We start from the raw sequence: 11,288 nt of genomic DNA on the forward strand, positions 1-11,288 counted from the left end.
CCAGCACTTAACTCTGTTCAAGTGGTTAGGTGGCGAGGAGGGAGCTCTAAAGTTGGAATCTAGTGGTGTGTCCTAGATACAGTTGAGGGTATGGAAGCAAGGTTATATATTAGCATAGTTTGATTAGATGGTCAGCTACGGTTGCTGATCTGGTGGGGGAGTTGGTTTGATGTGGGAACTGGTGAAGGAAGCTGGATACTGATCAAATCTTTATGTAATAGAGGATTTGAGTTATTCAACTTAGGGGATTGTTCTGATTCTGAAAAGACCAACATGTTTATTGGGATGATGTCTTGCACAAAGAACATGCAGCTCAACTTCACTTTGTTATTTAAACTGGAGACTAAAAGATTGAGCTTGGTGATGAGCAGGCAGGGCACTTACTCTTTTTCATATGGAGCTGTCATGGAAGAAATGGAAAATGGCTATCTTATATGAATACAACTATGGTCCCACCACTTTTGGCAAGCAAGGTCTGTTGATTGAACCAAGTAAGTGCTAATTGGATGTTTCTTGAAATTTAGGTGGACCTCATCGATGGCTAGCACAATGACAAGATAGCAATAGTTTGAGTGAAGTGTCACACATTGGAATCTACGTGCTAGTCAGTCCCTAATTTATTCAAATGCAGATTCTAGCACCTACCAAATAAAAAAAGTAAAGAAAGATGGTTCTTTATAAAAGTATGCAGAACTGGAATATTTTAAAGTTGGTCTTAAGCTTGTATTAGAGATGTTTGGGGATGAAATATTGTGGTTGTGGAGTGGTGGTCTGATTGGGAATTTTTTGGCTTTTGCTCGGTTTTAGTGTAATGTTCCAGTAACCTTAGAAACATAGGTTTTGTTAGATGGTTATATAGGTTCTTGTACCTTGCATCACTTTCTTGGATTGAGCTTTTGTATAAGGGTTGGAATACTCCTGAAGTATTCCTTTTAATTTATTTTATTCTTTGCCGATAAAAAAAACAAAGATCAGATAACATAAAGGTAACAAGAAGTATGATATCATGAAGATGATGCAATAACTATGTGTTAGAGCTGATGAAGGAGTTTCACAAGAAAAATGATAAGGCAAGGCTATAGGTGAAGGAATCAACGTAAGTACAAGAAAAGTTATAGAGGGAGAGTGAAGAACCTCGTTGTATGGTGAAGAAATATATTGTGACATAGGATAAATTTTGACTAAAGAACAAGTTCTTACAACAAAATTTATTGTCCTAAATCTCAAAGCATAAAAAGTATGTAGAGGAGCAAGACTATTCACAATCAATGTCATGGATGATCCAATTACATTATTCTTAAGGTTAACCCTTTCACTAGTATGCAAGATCTCAATGCTCATGTTTGAACCTTTTTCGTGTTCAAATGTTAATTAGTGGGGGATCCAGTGGGGTCTGAAGCAAGATATTTGTTGACAATTTGGTCGAGGTGTCTCTAGATTTGGTCTAGTGTTCTTCCTAGTGGATCAATCACCTCTTTTGAAATTTAAAAAACAAAATGTGTGTTGCCCGATTTGTAGTGAACAAATAAAAACCTCCTATGCTCAAAGATATTTTTGGTATAAAACAGGGGTGAGAGGAGTCCTTGAAGATGTATCTAAGACAATTATATGGAGTCATTGTGTAAATTCTATAGGTAAAAGAGGGAGTGTTCATGGATGTTTTTACAAATTAAATTAAGATAGAACCTTTTGGAGAGCAATTAATCCAAGAAAGTTAAAAAATAAGTTTGAAAGAAGGACTTGTGTAATCTCCCACATCGAGGTAGAAGAGGTTATGGCGAAAAAACGAAAAGCAAAAAAAGAAGGAAGGTGATCATTACGGGGGCCAACAAAAGAGTTTAGACATAAGGGTAAAAAGGATGTTGGTTAAATAGAATTAAAGAATCCCAACATAACATTGAAATCACTTGTTTGAATGTAAGTACATCAAAGTTATTTTGATTCCCAGAAAAAAAGCAAAAGAAAATGGCTGGGATCCAACTATGTGGTGTCACTTTTATGGAGTGTATGATCTCAAGAGAAATAAATGTTTTCTTTTTCTTAGGCAGATTAGAAGATTGATCAAAGAAGGTGTTTTGCAAAGCTATATTTTCCAAAATAAGGGAATGAGAAGACATGAAGATAGATGAAGAAAGCAGAAGAAGTCAACCCTAAATCCTAAACCCTAAACCAATACAAAGGTTTAAATTTGTACTTTGGGTGATTTAAATACTATTGTAGGAGGTTTCACTAGTGAAAGAGTTACCAACTCGGTAAGAAAGCAATAATTTTAGTTAATTTTAACATTGTTGAAAAAATCAATGTTACCCAAGGACAAAAAATAGCGATAATCATATTCAGAAACAAATACATGCAGAGAGTCTTGCGACACAAGGTTGATCCGATAGTAATATGAATGATGAGTTATACATTAAGTAATGGTAGATTAATGGAGTTTGACAAATTTTTTATTTTGGAAAACCATCTTAAATTTTGATATCTTGAAATAACACTTGAAGTTGTTTGATGGAGTATTTTTTACTTTCTCATGAGAACATATGAAATTGTGTGATCATGTATGTAGAGCTAAGAACAATGTTTGTAGTATAAGGAGGACTACAAACACTCATGATAAATGCATCATTATCATATAACATATATAGGAAGATCATCATTGAACAAATTAAAGGTTTTGGTTTCAAGGACATCTAAAAATGAATACCAGATGAACAACGACAATTAAGGGTCATTAAAGCAAATAAGGAAATATCACAAAAATGTTATGAAAGAACTCTAAGAGAATCACATATCTTTCTTAACCCAATAAGGATGTGAATATCTTAGATTACAGTTGTGTTTAAAGATCGATATCACCAACTAGCTGATGAGTTAAGGGAAGTACTTACAGGAGAAGGAAAAATGATCAAAATGTGATCAAGTTTGGAGGAGGATTTAGAGAAAGAAAGATGGTCAAAATAAGATCAAGTTTGCAGGGTGATTTAGTTAAAGAATAACCTAGTTGCTATGGGAAAAAAAAATGTTTTACTTCATCGATGAATGATATGTTTAACATTAACCCAAATATATGTTGGTTCATCAATTAACTTAGATAGTTATTAAAAAATTCTTATAATAATGTGGGAATTGACAAACATTTAATAATTTTTATAAAAATATCATTAAATTAAAATCACTTGACAAATGCTGGGTAAACTATTCTTTATCACATCATCAATATCATTATCATTTCCTAACTTTAGAGACTACAATCACCACAAATAAAATTTGAATTTTTTTTTATAAAACAGAACTAAAAAAGTGTACCCAAATTGAAGGAGTAAAACGGTAATTAAGCATTTAATAAACTTTAAAAAATGTCAATTAAATTTACATGTCAACTATTGAGTAGAATATTATTTTTTTACATCATCTACTTATTATTTTTATAAATTAAAAAATTATTAGTATTTAAAATAATTTCTATTAATAATAAAAGTTTATAAAGTAGTTTCCAAATTAGTATCTAACATTACTTATCAAAATTTTCGGTATTAACTACTTTTTATAAATGAGTCATTAATTTAATTAAATACTAAGTTAAAATCTTAAGTATTTACTAGCTAAAATTTTGGTAGCTAATATTATATACCAATTTAAAAATTAATCTATAAATTTTTATTAATAAACTACTTTAGACATCAATAATTGTTTAGTTTATAAAGTAGTATCTAACTTAGTCAATATAATGACTAATTTTATCTCTCTAAATTAATTTTTATTTAATAATTTTTTAATAGTGATCAATATCTTTAATATTTTTTATATGTAGAGATTAAAAATAACAATTTACAAAATTAAATAACTAAAATGGAAAAATATTGTTTCCAAATTTAATTGACTAAAAACATATTTAAATTAATTTTAAATTTTTAACTAGTCAATTATATATATATATATATATATATATTGTTTTAATAAAATAAGTGTATCCGAAGCACACTATTAGGGTGAAAAAAGAAATTGGTGGTATAGATGATTGTTTGCATAAAGATAATGGACCAACGAGGCTAAATAAAAGGCCGGTCCAAAGTTTCGGCGTTCTAAAGATGATGTCCAGAGCTTTTAACAGGGAACTTACTACTCTCATCCCTTTTTTTTCTATCATCATACATTTTTTAAATTTAAATCATCTTCCAACCTTTAATCCTAAACACTTTAGACTTCATTTGTTAATGACAAAATAAATTAAAAAAATAGAAAAATACAGACAAGTGAAAAAATAAAAAATAAAATATTTATTATTATTGTTGTTGTTTACTGATATTTTTATTTGTTTATTATGATTATAAAAAAATTGTAAAAAAGTTGTCACAATGAATTAAGTAATCAATTATTTTCGTACCATTGATCATAATTAATTATTTTATATGTAGTAATTTTTCTTTCGTTTTTCGTTCATTTTTTGGATGGAAATATAAAGTTGTGAGCTGTATTTTTGTTGTTCTCATTAAATCAAACAATTTTTATTTTTCTCTTTTTTTTCTCATTTTCCTTTCCACTCTATTAAACTATAGCTTATTATTTTTTAAATGAATAATAATACATTGATAATCTTATTTGAAAATATAATCAAATAACAATTTTATTTAACTTATTAATTATTCAATTATATTATTATCTTATTATAATGTGATTGTTGTAAGTGTTGCAGTAATTCGTTCAAAATTCTTATGAGTGAGTTGTATTTTTCATCATTTAGTCGCAATACGCGGTGGAAATATATTTTCTTCAATGTGGTAATGTTTTTAATTACAAATGTCTAAGTATGCCTTTTTTTTAAAGTATACTGTTAAGAAAAAAAAATAGGGAATGGAAAAGTAATAATAATATTAAAAATAATAAAAATATTTTCTTTAAAAGTTAAAATTATTTATAAAATTAAGTTATAGGTTGTTATTTTATATATACTAGTAGAAACACAAACGCAATATATTGATCTTGGGTATCCGCTTTTTTAGTTTTATTATTTATATAGTTATGTTTAATATTAAAAATTAAATAAAAGATATCAATTAAATCAAAATAGCGTCTATGTATCCGTATTTTTATTTTTATCATTTATATATAATTATGTTTAATATTAAAAATTAAATAAAAAATGTCAACTAAATCAAATAATAAGAAGAGATAGTGCCGGATGATTCATGATCCGGGTTGTATTCCTGGCCCAACATAAATCTTCTCAGAAGATAATTTCTGATGAACGGAATCAAGGGAGGACCGCGGTTCCTAAACAACGTAAAGAGTATCTGAAGAAAGATCCGCAACCGAAACTCGTGGAACACCCCACAGATACATTGGACATTAATGTTTCTGGCGGGGCTAATGCAGGGTCACCCTTAGGCCACCTCGCTTCTGATAAACTAGGTGGAATAGAGGATGATTTTGCTGACATGCCTCCTCTTGAGGATGTCTCGGATCATGAATCCAGACAAGGCTTGTCCACTCACACTTTGGATTTCCCCAGGGAATGCTAAGGAATTCACCTACTGTTATGCAAGCTAAGGGCTCAGAGTCTCATGCTTCTATTAAGGATCACTCTGTAGAAGTATCGACCCCTGTAGCAGTACCATGTCCGTTGCATCCCACCTCTCCTCAGATGGCTAAATCACCTGCAAACTCTATAACACCAATCAATACTCGAATTGATGGTCATCACGTGGAGGTATCTGCTCTTGTGACTGTACCATCTCCATCGCCTCAAACCTCCCCTCAGAAGGCTAAATCTCTTGGGGATGTTAAAGCATTATCGTTGGTCCTGCAAAATCACTTTTCCTCTCTTGATGGTTTGGAAACCAAAAATGTGAGAGGTGATCCTTATATTGGTACGTCTACTGCCTTTGTTGAATTTACTTATGACCATATCACTGTTGAAATCAGGTTGGTTCAAAATTTTGGACTGATCCTGAAGAGATGGAGGAAAATGTGAGAGGTGATCCTTATATTGGTACGTCTACTGCCTTTGTTGAATTTACTTATGACCATATCACTGTTGAAATCAGGTTGGTTCAAAATTTTGGACTGATCCTGAAGAGATGGAGGAAAATGTCAGTGATACTAGGGAGGAGATATTTCGCACTAAAAGAAAATCAGGGAGACCACCCAAAGGGACCAGTAAATCCAAAAAAAACTGCTAAGAAAGTTCTCTCCACAACGTCGCAATGAAAGTCTCTTCATTTTTCTGGTATGTTAGAGGACTAGGAAACCATAAAAATGTGGAGATGTTGATTAGTTTACTTAAACTACATAAACCCCTTCTGGTTTTTCTTGTTGAGCCTATGGTGTTGTACACTGATGCTTTCGAAATCCTTTTCAAATATATTAATATGCATTTGGTGGCTACGTCTCCTATTGTTAATAAAGTTTTTAAGCTTTAGTGTTTTTTGCTTCCTAATCTGGTCCGAAATTTCTTGGTAAATGAATAGTTTATTTTTGTAACTTGCCATTTGCATGATAAATGTTTTAGCTTTGGAAGTGTTTATGGTGCTAACACATACGTGGCTAGATGGTTTTTGTGGAGGGATCTTAGTTCCTTCATAGGGCCTTGGTGTATTTTGGAAGATTTTAATGTGTGCTCTCAGGGGATGACTGTAAAGGGGGGGGTGGCTTCTAATCAGGTTTCTTGTAACGAATTCCTTGATTGGATTAATACTAATGATCTTTCTTGTATGCCTTTTACTGGATCTTGTTATACTTAGTGTAATGGAAGGAAAGGGTTGCATATAATTCATAGAAGACTGGATAGGGCTTTAATTATGTAACGAAGTGTGTCTGGATGAATGTGATTCCTGTACTTATTAGGTTCTTGTTAAAAATTGTTCTGATCATTCCCCTATTCTTTCTAGTCTTCGTAGTAATTCTTTGAGGAAGGTTAACAATTTTTGTTTCTTTTCTATGTGGGTTCGAGACACTTCATGTCCGAAGCTTATTCATTACTCTTGGGCTAATAAGGTTGTTGGTTTTCCTATGTTTATTTTGCAACATAAGTTAAAAAGGTTGAAAATTGAGCTAAGAGACTGGAATAAAAATTCTCTTGGTAATGTTCACAATACAGTTCTTCTTAAACAGAGTTTCCTCCTTGGTATTCAACAAAACTTAAAGTCTGCTAGTATGTCTGATATTGATGGGCTTATCTGTCAAGAAAAGATTGTTAAAGATGAGCTTGATTGTGCTCTTCACTGTCAATATTTGTTTTGGAAAAAAAGGACTAAAATGCTTTGGTTTAAAGATGGGGATAGAAATACTGCTTTTTTCCATGCTATGGTCAAAAGGAGAAATAATTCTAGTGGGATTCATCGTCTACGGATTGATAATGCGGTTATTGAGGATCCTAAACTCATTGGAGAACATATTTTGGACTTTTATAAAACTCTTTATATTGATTCTATTGCGGAGAATATGAAGTTGATTAAATGTCCTAATTTTTTGGAAATAAAAATGTTGTTTTAACCTTAATGGTAATAGTGCTTCTGGTCCTGATGGTTTTGGTGGTTTTTTTCTATCACCCTTGTTGGGAAATTATTGGAACAGATGTTTTTAATGCTATCCAACAGTTTTTTAAACAAAATTGGGTTCTCCCTGAAATGAACAATAATGTGGTATCTCTTATTCCTAAGATCCATGGTGCTGAATCCATTAAAGATTACAGGCCAATTGTTGTTGCTAAATTTAAATTTAAGATTATTTCCAAGATTCTGGCAGATCGACTTGCTCTTGTGGCTAAAATAATTTCTCCTAATCAGTATGGGTTTGTGCAGGTCAGACATATTCAGGATTGTCTTGGTATTGCTTCTGAAGCTATTAACATACTTTCTTAAAAGGTTTGGGGAGGTAATGTGGCTTACAAAGTTGATATTCATAAAGCCTTTGACATTCTGAGTTGGAAGATTTTACTATTAGTTTTGTCACACTTTGGTTTTCACCCCTCGTTTGTCTGTTGGATTAGTATTATTCTTCATTCAGTTATGCTTTCAATCAGAATAAATGAGAATTTGGTGGGATTATTTCCTTGTAGTAGAGGTGTCAGACAAGGTGATCCTTTGTCTTCTCTACTTTTCTGTCTTGCAGGGGAAGTTCTTAGTAGAGGTCTCTCTAAGCTTGTGAATGATAAGAAGATTCTACATATGGCTAGCTGATAAGTGTCTAATTTCAGTAATATTTCATATTAAAATATAGGCACTTATGAGGATTTATTGCTAATTTACATATAAAATAATTCTTAATTTATGAATTTATACCTTTTTACATTTTTTATGAGCTTTATTTGAATAAGAGCATTTTATTCCCAAATTTGGTGTTAATTGCATATTTTTTAGGGAGGATTGAAGATTTGAAGTAAATGAGAATAATTTGAGCTAAAAAGAGAAAGTTGGAAGGTCACAGAATGGAAAAAGATGTAAAAAAAAGACTAGAGTATCTTGCTTGAGCGAGAATGCATCAGAAAGATTGGGCCTTTTTTATGTTTTATCACTTAGCCCATTAGCGCGACACAAAGCGACCTAACCCAGGAAAATTAGGATAAATAGAGGGCTAGAGGCTCAACCCTAGTGTGATAGATTGAGAGGAAAACACCATTGAGTGAATTGTAACCCAATTGGGAGAATGGAAGGTGCTAGAAGTATGCATGACTAATTCTACGCTTTGAGATTGGTAGTAATATGCTCGAACTCTTATGTATTGAGGTGATATCTTATATTAAAATATTCAGTTCTTGATTGATTATTGGTATTGTTGTTTTACTTCTAAATTTCTGTGACAAATTGAGAATCTTAAATTTGACCGAGAGATATTTTTAGGTTTCGGACCTAAACATTAATACTTAACATATTTGAGTGTTAGAGATCGACTTGAAATGTTAATTGCCATTAAAATATGATTGTGATTTCTAAGTTGTTTCTATAAGTATGTGAGAGATCGATATTTAGGAAACAGTCTTAAGAATTTTATATGCGAGAGATTAATATAAATGAATTTTCTACGGACATCAATTTCAATCAAAGAACTTAATATTGACATGCTAATCAAAATACATGAGAGTTAGAGAGATGAAACTTAATTCCTATTTTTTTCAACTTGAAGCAACTAATTGTTTGTCTGTTTTCTTATTAATCATTGCCAACACACTCAATTCAACACTCTTTTTATTATTTTAATCTATATTTAACGATTATTGTACTTGATAATTCACTGTTCCTTGTGGGATCGATACTCGTCCTTAGGAACAATTATTACTTCTGACCAACGCGGTGCATTTACCGTAGAAAGTCATCATGCTTTTGGCGCCGTTGCCGAGGAACATGTTTGATTTTTTAGTATAGTTTCTTAAATATTGTTAATATTCTAATTGTTTGATTTTTATGATTTTTTGTTTTTTAGTGATTTGATATTCTGTTTTTATTGGTCTAATTCTTATTTCTTTGAATTGCTTTCATTTGTTTTTATTATTTTTATATTTTTTATTTATTTTTCTCTTGATTTTGTTTTTGATTTTTATGTTTTTGTTTTTGTGGGATCGATACTCGTCCTTAGGAACAATTATTACTTCTGACCAACGCGGTGCATTTACCGTAGAAAGTCATCATGCTTTTGGCGCCGTTGCCGAGGAACATGTTTGATTTTTTAGTATAGTTTCTTAAATATTGTTAATATTCTAATTGTTTGATTTTTATGATTTTTTGTTTTTTAGTGATTTGATATTCTGTTTTTATTGGTCTAATTCTTATTTCTTTGAATTGCTTTCATTTGTTTTTATTATTTTTATATTTTTTATTTATTTTTCTCTTGATTTTGTTTTTGTTTTATTATATTTTATTTTAGTTCTTTTTTTTTAGGTTTAGTTACGTAGTTTTATTTAGTTTACGTAGTTTTTATTTAATTGTTGGAATTATTTATTATTAGTAATTTTAGTTCTTATTTTTACGTAAGTTACTTAGTTATCTTTAAAGTATTTTAGTTAGTTGTTTACAATTATAGTTTTCAGTTTTATTTTATTTTAGCTTTATTTTGTTTTGTTTTTATTTATTTCTAGTATCTATTTGTTATTTTTAAGTAAGTTATTTTTTATTTTTTGATAGTTTTCTTTTATTTGGTCTTTATTTTATTTATTTTACATAAGTTTTTATTTTATTTTATTTATTTTTCTTCTTCTTCTTGTCTAAATATTTTTGTTAAATTTTCTCTTAGCGTGTGTTTTTTGTTTTGTTTTATTTCATCTTTAAGTTTTAATTTTTAGTTTAGGCAGTTATTGATTTTATTTTAGTTAGCTATTTAAATTCTTGTTTATTTTTGAATTTTTGGAAGAAAAAAATATAAAATATAAATTTTCGGTTACTATTTGTGAATTTTTCTTGCTAACCCTTGCATTAGCTACTTTTATATGATACTAAGAGGTTAAGTTCCAAAAGACCACTTGCTATTTGAAGCAGAAATTGAGAAGGTGGCAAAAGAGAATCAAGAAGATAATAGAGAGGACTCTTCAACATCTTCTTTTTCCATTGATATTTTTCAGGAGAATAACAACATGGCGGGAAAGGAAACACCACCTCCTAGGAGAACTCTTGGAGATTACGCCATACATCAAGGGCCCAGACACTTTTCTAGCATTGTAGTGCCTGCATCTACCAGGGTCTTAAAGATGAAGTATGCGTTCCTTACCCTCATTAGTATCAATCAATTAATGACAATGGATAATGAGGATCCTCATACACACTTGGCTATTTTTTATGAATTGGTGGGAACTATGGGTTTCTAGTCAGGTGATCTTGAGAGTGTATACATGCGTTTATTTCCTTTTTCTTTGGCAAGGAAAGCAAATGAGTGGCATCCTAATCAGAGTTTAACCAGATGGAAGGATGTGGAGGAAATTTTTTTGCAAAGATTTTTCCCAATCTCTCGTTACATTAAAGCTAAGTCTAAAATATATATGTTGAGACAAGGAGCGGAGGAGTCTTTCTGTGAGACATGGGAGAGATTCAAGAGGATGCTAAGAAAATGTCCAAATCATGGGTTTGAAGACATTGCTCAACTGAGCATATTTATCAATGATCTCAGATCTGATACAAAAATGCTCCTAGATGCCGATGCAGATCAAGCAACAAGGATTATTGAAGCTTTGGCCACAACTAATTATCAAGCTCAACATGATAGACAAGGTCATCAAAAGAGAGGAATATTGGAGTTTAATACTGCAAATGCATTGCTCGCAAAATAAAATTCTGACATAGCAGCTTGAGCAACTGATCGCATGGCCA

At 31.0% G+C, this 11,288-nt stretch overlaps 1 pseudogene; it reads right to left on the reverse strand.

The window, feature by feature from the left end:
• Positions 1-10,940: 10,940 nt before the first annotated feature.
• LOC137816804 (small nucleolar RNA R71) lies at positions 10,941-11,046 on the reverse strand (annotated as a pseudogene).
• Positions 11,047-11,288: the final 242 nt, after the last annotated feature.

This window comes from Phaseolus vulgaris, chromosome 1, assembly GCF_051622355.1.
Source record: "Phaseolus vulgaris cultivar YP4 chromosome 1, ASM5162235v1, whole genome shotgun sequence".
Classification (NCBI taxonomy): Eukaryota; Viridiplantae; Streptophyta; class Magnoliopsida; order Fabales; family Fabaceae; genus Phaseolus; species Phaseolus vulgaris.